At 38.9% G+C, this 7,421-nt stretch overlaps 1 protein-coding gene across 1 annotated transcript in view; it reads left to right on the top strand.

The window, feature by feature from the left end:
• LOC106872870 (chymotrypsin-1) overlaps positions 1-94 on the top strand; it is a 25,206-nt gene extending 25,112 nt beyond the window's left edge. Inside the window, exon 6 of the mRNA XM_052977235.2 lies at positions 1-94. This exon is cut by the window's left edge and continues 262 nt beyond it. The gene's annotated coding sequence lies outside the window, so the exon portion shown is untranslated.
• Positions 95-7,421: the final 7,327 nt, after the last annotated feature.

Here is a 7,421-nt window from a genome sequence, read left to right as displayed (position 1 = left end):
CACACACACTGAGGACGAGCCCTGTTGTATTTGTGTCCTTTTGCTACAATAGCGACATCAGCTATACTATCAATAAACATTTGCGAACTTTTAAGATTTTATATATTTATTTATTTATAGCATTGTTTCTTGTTTTTCTTCACTCTTTTACTTGTTTCAGTCATTTGACTGCGGCCATGCTGGAGCACTGCCTTTAGTCGATCAAATCGACCCCAGGACTTATTCTTTGTAAGCCTAGTACTTATTTTATCGGTCTCTTTTGCTAAACCACTAAGTTACGGGGACATAAACACACCACCATCGGTTGTCAAGCAATGTGGGGGGACAAACAGACACACAAACATACACACTCACACATATATACACATATATACGACGGGCTTCTTTCAGTTTCCGTCTACCAAATCCATTCACAAGGCTTTAGTGGGCCCGAGGCTATAGTAGAAGACACTTGCCCAAGATGCCACGCAATGGGACTGAACCTGAAACCATGTGGTTGGTAAGCCAGCTACTTACCACACAGCCACTCCTGCGCACATTTAAACTTTTTTTAGACATTCCTTCATTGGTCACACAGTCAAGAGACTTGAGCTTCGTGGCCATGCTGGTGTAGCCACCTTTAAAATTTCTTTGTCAATCATAACGACCTTTAGAATATATGTCAGAGGCTGGTACATACATATTTTATCAATCTCTAAATTAGAGAATCTCTAAGTAATATTTTGTATATAAGGGGACGCAATATCATACGGTGGTTTACAACTAATACACATAAAAACGTCTATAGTACAATTACACAGAGACACAAGCAAACAGAGAAGTAGATAGATAGATAGATAGATAGATAGATAGATAGATAGATATGTATATACAAATATACCGTGGAAAAAAAGAATATATATATATATATGGACACATGCGTGGCTGTGTGTTAAAAAATTTCCCAACTACATGTATACGTATATCTACACACGCCCACACGCACACTTATAATTGCACACATACACATTCCTGCAACTCGTTAGTTTTTCAAGCAGTAACTAATTGTTGACATATATTATTATTATTAATATACAGCTGCATTGTAAGGTTACATATCTAAACTTATATGAACATCAATATCTGCACACAGGTGTAATGATATAGAAAGGCATGTTTGCCTCTTTAGATAACTCATCTGGTACGTTCGTGTAGAGGCTATGCTCTAATAGTACCTTTTAGTCTGCATACTTTAGTCTGCGATTCCTCGGAACATAGCTGACATTTCCGGAATAGTGTGTTGTAGGGACTCGCGTGTTTAATTATTGACTAGGTCAGGTCGTATTTTACCTTCTTTTCCTTGAGTCACCAGATGAAATTGGTCAATGATGTTGCGTGCCGTTGAAGGATTTTACAAAAGCTGACGATAGGGTTTCTATATCTATTTTTGAAAATATCAGCCGATACACAAATATATACTTGTACACGACATTTCGGGTCGTGCATTGGTTACCCAGAGGACATTTCTAACGGTCCCTGCAAGAGCAAAGATTGTCAGTTTTTTTTTGTTTTTTTTTTGCGTGTGTATCGCCGGTATACATTTGCAATCCAGGAAAAAGAAATATCAACCAAGTACCTGATGCACAAAAGGGATACAGATGCAGTTAAAGCCGTAAAGTGTGACAACCGATGCAGACTTTGTGGTGTTCACGATGAAGATATCAACCACATCATAAGCAGTTGTCCGAAAATGTCATCACGGTATTATCTACCGATGAGACATGACGTTGTATCTAGGACACTCTATAATGAAATCCGTCGGAAGCACAAAGAAATAAGAAATAAGGACAAAGAAATAAGAACCTACATTATGGTAGAAGCTGTAGCCACTCATAATAAAAAGGAGTACTGGTGGAATGTACCAATGAAGACCTCAATAAAATGTAAACACAACAGACCTGATATAATGATTTAGGATAGAGAAGCGTCATAGAAAGACCCTTACCATCTGGAAGTGCAACAGCGATGCCCTTCCTGACATCCCTCCTTACTTTCTCATGCGCAACTCGAGATTTCTCAAAAGTAGCTGTCCCCTCATGTACAATCCTTCTCCACCTGCTACGGTCAATAGCTATGCCCTCCCAGGCTTGGAGAATTAGCTAAAGGAGAACGACCTCCACATAAACCAAAAAAGAGGTATAAAGATTTGCTGAAGGCTTTCTTGAAAGATGCTAGCATCTCTCCTGACACATGGAAGTGTGTGTATGAGACTGTTAAGGGGAAATAACTCCGAAATATATGCAGCTGTGCCTCTCGTTCACATCGCAGTCGATTTCTTACACCTGGCTTTGAAGTATGCTGTTTCTGAACCCTCCCTCCCTCCCTCCCTCACTCTCTCTCTCCCACTCTCTCTCTTCCTCTTTCTCTCTCCCTTTCTCTCTCTCTCTCCTTCTCTCTCTCTTTCTTTCTACGCCGCCCCTTCTCTCTCTCTCTCTCTCTCTCTCAATGGATATACGTTTGTATGTATGTGTATGTGTTCGTGTGTGTGCATGTGTATGCGTGCATGTGTGTGTCTTTATATTCACACACACAAACATGCATTTGTCGAACATCAGTTCAGTGTCACGTTTCACTCATTACAGAGTTAATGTGAGTTATCTCCCTTATGTTGGCAAAATCTTTTCATTAAAACTTATGAAGGAGAACGTTTGAAACTCTTTTCCTCCGTGTTTAGGAGAAAAGTTGAAAGAGGTTTACGATTTTAGATTTATTTATGCATAAAGTTGGTTTGACTTTCTTTTGACTTTCAATAAAGCGTAAATGTTATTCGTAATCAGCTTTGAATAAAACCTACAGGGGGCGCCAGTACATACATACATACATACATACATACATACATACATACATACATATATGCATACATGTAGACAAGCATAGTGGAGGCGCAATGGCCCAGCGGTTAGGGCAGCGGACTCGCAGTCATAGGATCGCGGTTTCGATTTCCAGACCGGGCATTGTGAGTGTTTATTGAGCGAAAACACCTAAAGCTCCACGAGGCTCCAGCAGGGGATGGCTGCGCACCCTGCTGTACTCTTCCACCACAACTTTCTCTCACTCTTACTTCCTGTTTCTGTTGTGCCTGTAATTCAAAGGGTCAGCCTTGTCACACTCTGTCACGCTGAATATCCCTGAGAACTACGTTAAGGGTACACGTGTCTGTGGAGTGCTCAGCCACTTGCACGTTAATTTCACGAGCAGGCTGTTCCGTTGATCGGATCAACTGGAACCCTCGACGTCGTAAGCGACGGAGTGCCAACAAACAAGACAAGCATACATACATACATAAATGATGGCTGCCAACTCGTGTTCGAGTATTACCGTCGCCTGACCGAAAGTCCCACACATGCGAACGCTACGACCAGCCATTTTTGCGAAAGGTCTTGCTTTTTCTGTGTGTGATGATTTTTTTCATCTGAACAGGGACAACACAAACTAGAAAAAAAGAACATCATCGAATATTGTCAGTGTCGCAGGTTTCCTCTCAGAGTTTCCCCTCTCCTAGAAGGATGTTGTGACAACAGACGGGCCTCCCACTCCCAGTGGACACCAACCCAGGTATTTCCACGTCCCTGCGCATACATACACGTGTGCACATATTGTTGGATGGCCGTTGACTGCTCATGAGCCCTTCAGCCCTTTGTCAGGTTTTATATTTCGTTCTGCAGGGTGTCCAACAATCACCCTCAACACCAATTAAGCTTGACTCGACCAGGCAACAGGTTGTACATGGATTACATATTACCAGTAGCACCCAAGAACGACCTGACATACATACATACTTACATGCATACATACATACAGACAAACAGACAGACAGACAGACATAGATAGCTAGAGAGAAGAGAGAGAGAGAGACGTGTTATGTATACATAAACATTCATATATATTTGTGTGTGCGGTCGTGCATGCTTAAATATAGATAAATAGATAGATAGATAGATAGATAGATAGATAGATAGATAGATAGATAGATAGATAGATAGGTTTCTTTATTAGCCACACAGGGCTCAACATAGAAGGGACAAAATACAAATGTAGAGTTTTTCTTTTCGAGGGGGGCGAAAACAAAGCAGAGAAAAAAAAAAGATAGATAGATAGATAGATAGATAGATAGACAGATAGACAGATAGACAGATAGACAGACAGACGGACGGACGGACAGACAGACATATACATAGGTAGATATGTATGTGTGTATGTATTTATATATGTATATATGTATATGTGTTGTGTGTGTGTGTGTGTGTGCGCGCGTAAATATGTATGTACGGATGAATGGATGGAAGAGTGTGCTATACGTATGTGTGTGTGTCCGTTTATCGTTCGTTTGATTCTAAAATGTATCGATGTTATCATATATACACTCGTACACTCAAACCTAATAACCATTACTTCAGTCAATGTTGCTGCTTCATTACAACCAATATCCAATATAAATAATATTATACTTAATCTAATATCGGTTTGGCCCTTTTTGCTTTGAAGATCTCTCTCTCTCTCTCTCACTCACTCACTCATTTTCTCTCTCCTTGTATTTCTCTTTCACTTTCTCTCTTCCCTCTCCCTCTATTTTTCTTTCCCACTTTCTCTCTCTCTCTCTCTCTCTCTCTGTTTCTTTCTTTCTCTTTTTCTCTCTCTCCGCTTTCTTTCTTTCCCTCTATTTCTCTCTCTCCGCTTTCTTTCTTTCCCTCTATTTCTCTCTCTCTGTTTCTATTCGTCTGTCTCCCTCCATCTCACTAAGTATCTCTCTCTCTCTCTCTCTCCCTTTCTCTTTCGTTGTTACTCTCTCACTTTCTCTCTCGCTCTTTCTTTCTGTCTATCTCTCTCTTTCTCCCTTTCTCCCTTTTTCTCTCTCTTTTTCTCACTTCCAGTCTCTCTCTCCATTTCTTCTCTCTCTCTCTTTTTCTCACTTCCAGTCTCTCTCTCCATTTCTTCTCTCTCTCTCTGTCTGCTTTTCTGTCTCCCTATCTATTTCTCTCTTTCCCTCTCTCTCTTTGTCTCACACTTTCTCTTTTTCCCTCTTTTGCTAATTTTCTCTTTCTCTCTCTCTCTCTCACCTTCCCCCTTCTCTCTTTACCCCCTCTCTCTCTCTCTCACCTTCCCTCCTTCTCTCTTTACCCCTCTCTCTCTCTCTCTCTTTCTGTTTTATATATTTTAGTAAGGAAACGACAAAGAAGAAACAATAATTCGGGCAAAAAACACCTTTGAGACATAACAACCATATATATCTCCTAAATTATGAAACATGGAAGGCAGAAAATAATAGCAATATTTCTACTCCCCACACAAGGCCTGAAACTTTGAAGGGAGAAAGTAAGTCGATTATATCGACCCCCGTATTTCACTGGTACATTATTTTATCGACAACGAAGGGACGAAAGATAAAGTCTAGCTCGGAGAAATTTCGCTCACTTTCATAATAATAATAATAATAATAATAATAATAATAATAATAATAATAATAACAGTACCAGGCAGTGGCTCTCATGGCTTCTGATCTTAATTGATTGAAAGTGTTATCATGTACATTATTTTGTCTTGGAATAACAAAAGAAAAAAGATCAAAAGGTCGCAGAAAATGAGAAACCAAAAAACTATGGGATACGCCAATGCACACAAATAGAGAATTTAAGGCCAATAGACCAGATATAGTTGCCAAAGATCATGAAGAAAAAATCACTTTCCAATTGATGTATCATTGCCAACAGGTGACAACGTTTCTCTAAAAGAAATGGAGAAACTTTCAAAATACAAAGACCTGGAAATACAGGTAACTCGAATGTGGAGTCTAAAAACAGAAACAATTCCTACCATAGTAGGCGCATTAGGTACGATAAAAAATATTCGGACAAATATATGCCGAAAACACCAAGACTTACAAATACATATAACATACAGAAAATAGCACTACTAGGCACCGCACACATCCTACGTAAAACACTTTCAAAACACTTTCAACTATAAGAACATTACAACAAACTACAGCACATACCCAACGCACACAGAGCTGCGCTCGGTAGTGCGAGCTCACCGTCCTTGATAATAATAATAATAATAATAATAATAATAATAATAATAATAATAATAATAAATGCCCTGATGCAGTACTAAGCAGTGGCTCTCATGGCTTACGAAGCTCAGGACTAAAAGCAGAGAGTGAAGGTTTTATACTGGCTGCTCAAGACCAAAGTTTATTAACCCGGAACTACCAAGCCAATGTGATAAAAAAATGGTGCTGACCCAAAATGCCGATTCTGTAACGATGCAATTGAAACTATAGACCACCTAATCTCAGGGTGTAGAGTCTTAGCACCTGTAGAATATAAAGCAAGACATGACAGAGTCGGTCAGTATTTACACTGGACAATATGTCGGCATTATAAAATCAAAACCGCTGACAAATGGTATAAACACCATCCTGAAGCTGTGACTGAGGGAGAAAATGTGTCGATTCTCTGGGACTTCCCCGTACATACCGACAAGACTATAAAAGCTAATAAACCGGATATTATTATAAAAGACCAGACAAAGAAGATGTGTTTATTAATTGACATGAGTATTCCATGTGATCATAATATAGCGGCGAAAGAATTTGCCAAGATCAGTAAATATAAAGACTTGCTAATAGAAATTGAAAAAATGTGGCACCTCAAGGCGGCTACCATACCAGTGACTGTAGAATCTCTAGGAATGATAAAAAAAGGTACTGAAACCTATTTGAAAATGAGACCAGGCTTACCATCCCTACAGGAAGTGCAAAAAATCGTGTTAACTGGAACGACTCATGTACTGAGAAGAGCATTATCGCTGTGAAAATAACATCCATTAATGAATTTATTTATTTATTTATTTTAAATACATATTTTACCTGTGAATTTGCATGTGAATTTGAACAGTGACAATGAATCTCTTAATGCTGGAGATGTAAGTATTTCATGTGGCGTTTTCCAGGGTGACTCTCTAACACCACTCCTTTTTGTCTAGCCTTAATACCTCTCTCGAAATTGCCCAATGATGCACAGTACGGTTATAAAAGTTTTTGATAAAAATATGGATCATCTCATTTACATGGATGATTTAAAGCTCTTTGCAAAAAATGACTAACAATTACAGGGATTTCTAGCGATTGTTAAACAATTCAGTGATGACATCAGGATGCAATTTTGCCTGGATAAATGTGCAAAAGCTACCTTTATCAAAGGAAAATGACAGAAACATCTAACGTTAACCTTGACCAGCAGAATGTCATAAACGAGTTAGAAACAAGGAAAATGCCCCTTGTATTTGAATACTATGCAAATATTCTTTTAAAAAGACTTTTCTTTTAATTTTTCCAAAATTTAATTGCTTTCCATTCTTACAGTTGAAAAAGTCTCAATGAC

Source organism: Octopus bimaculoides, chromosome 27, assembly GCF_046866305.1.
Source record: "Octopus bimaculoides isolate indiv1 chromosome 27, ASM4686630v1, whole genome shotgun sequence".
NCBI classification, from domain to species: Eukaryota; Metazoa; Mollusca; class Cephalopoda; order Octopoda; family Octopodidae; genus Octopus; species Octopus bimaculoides.
The sequence above is the reverse complement of the archived record's forward strand: the minus strand, read 5'-3'. Positions and strand labels throughout refer to the sequence as shown.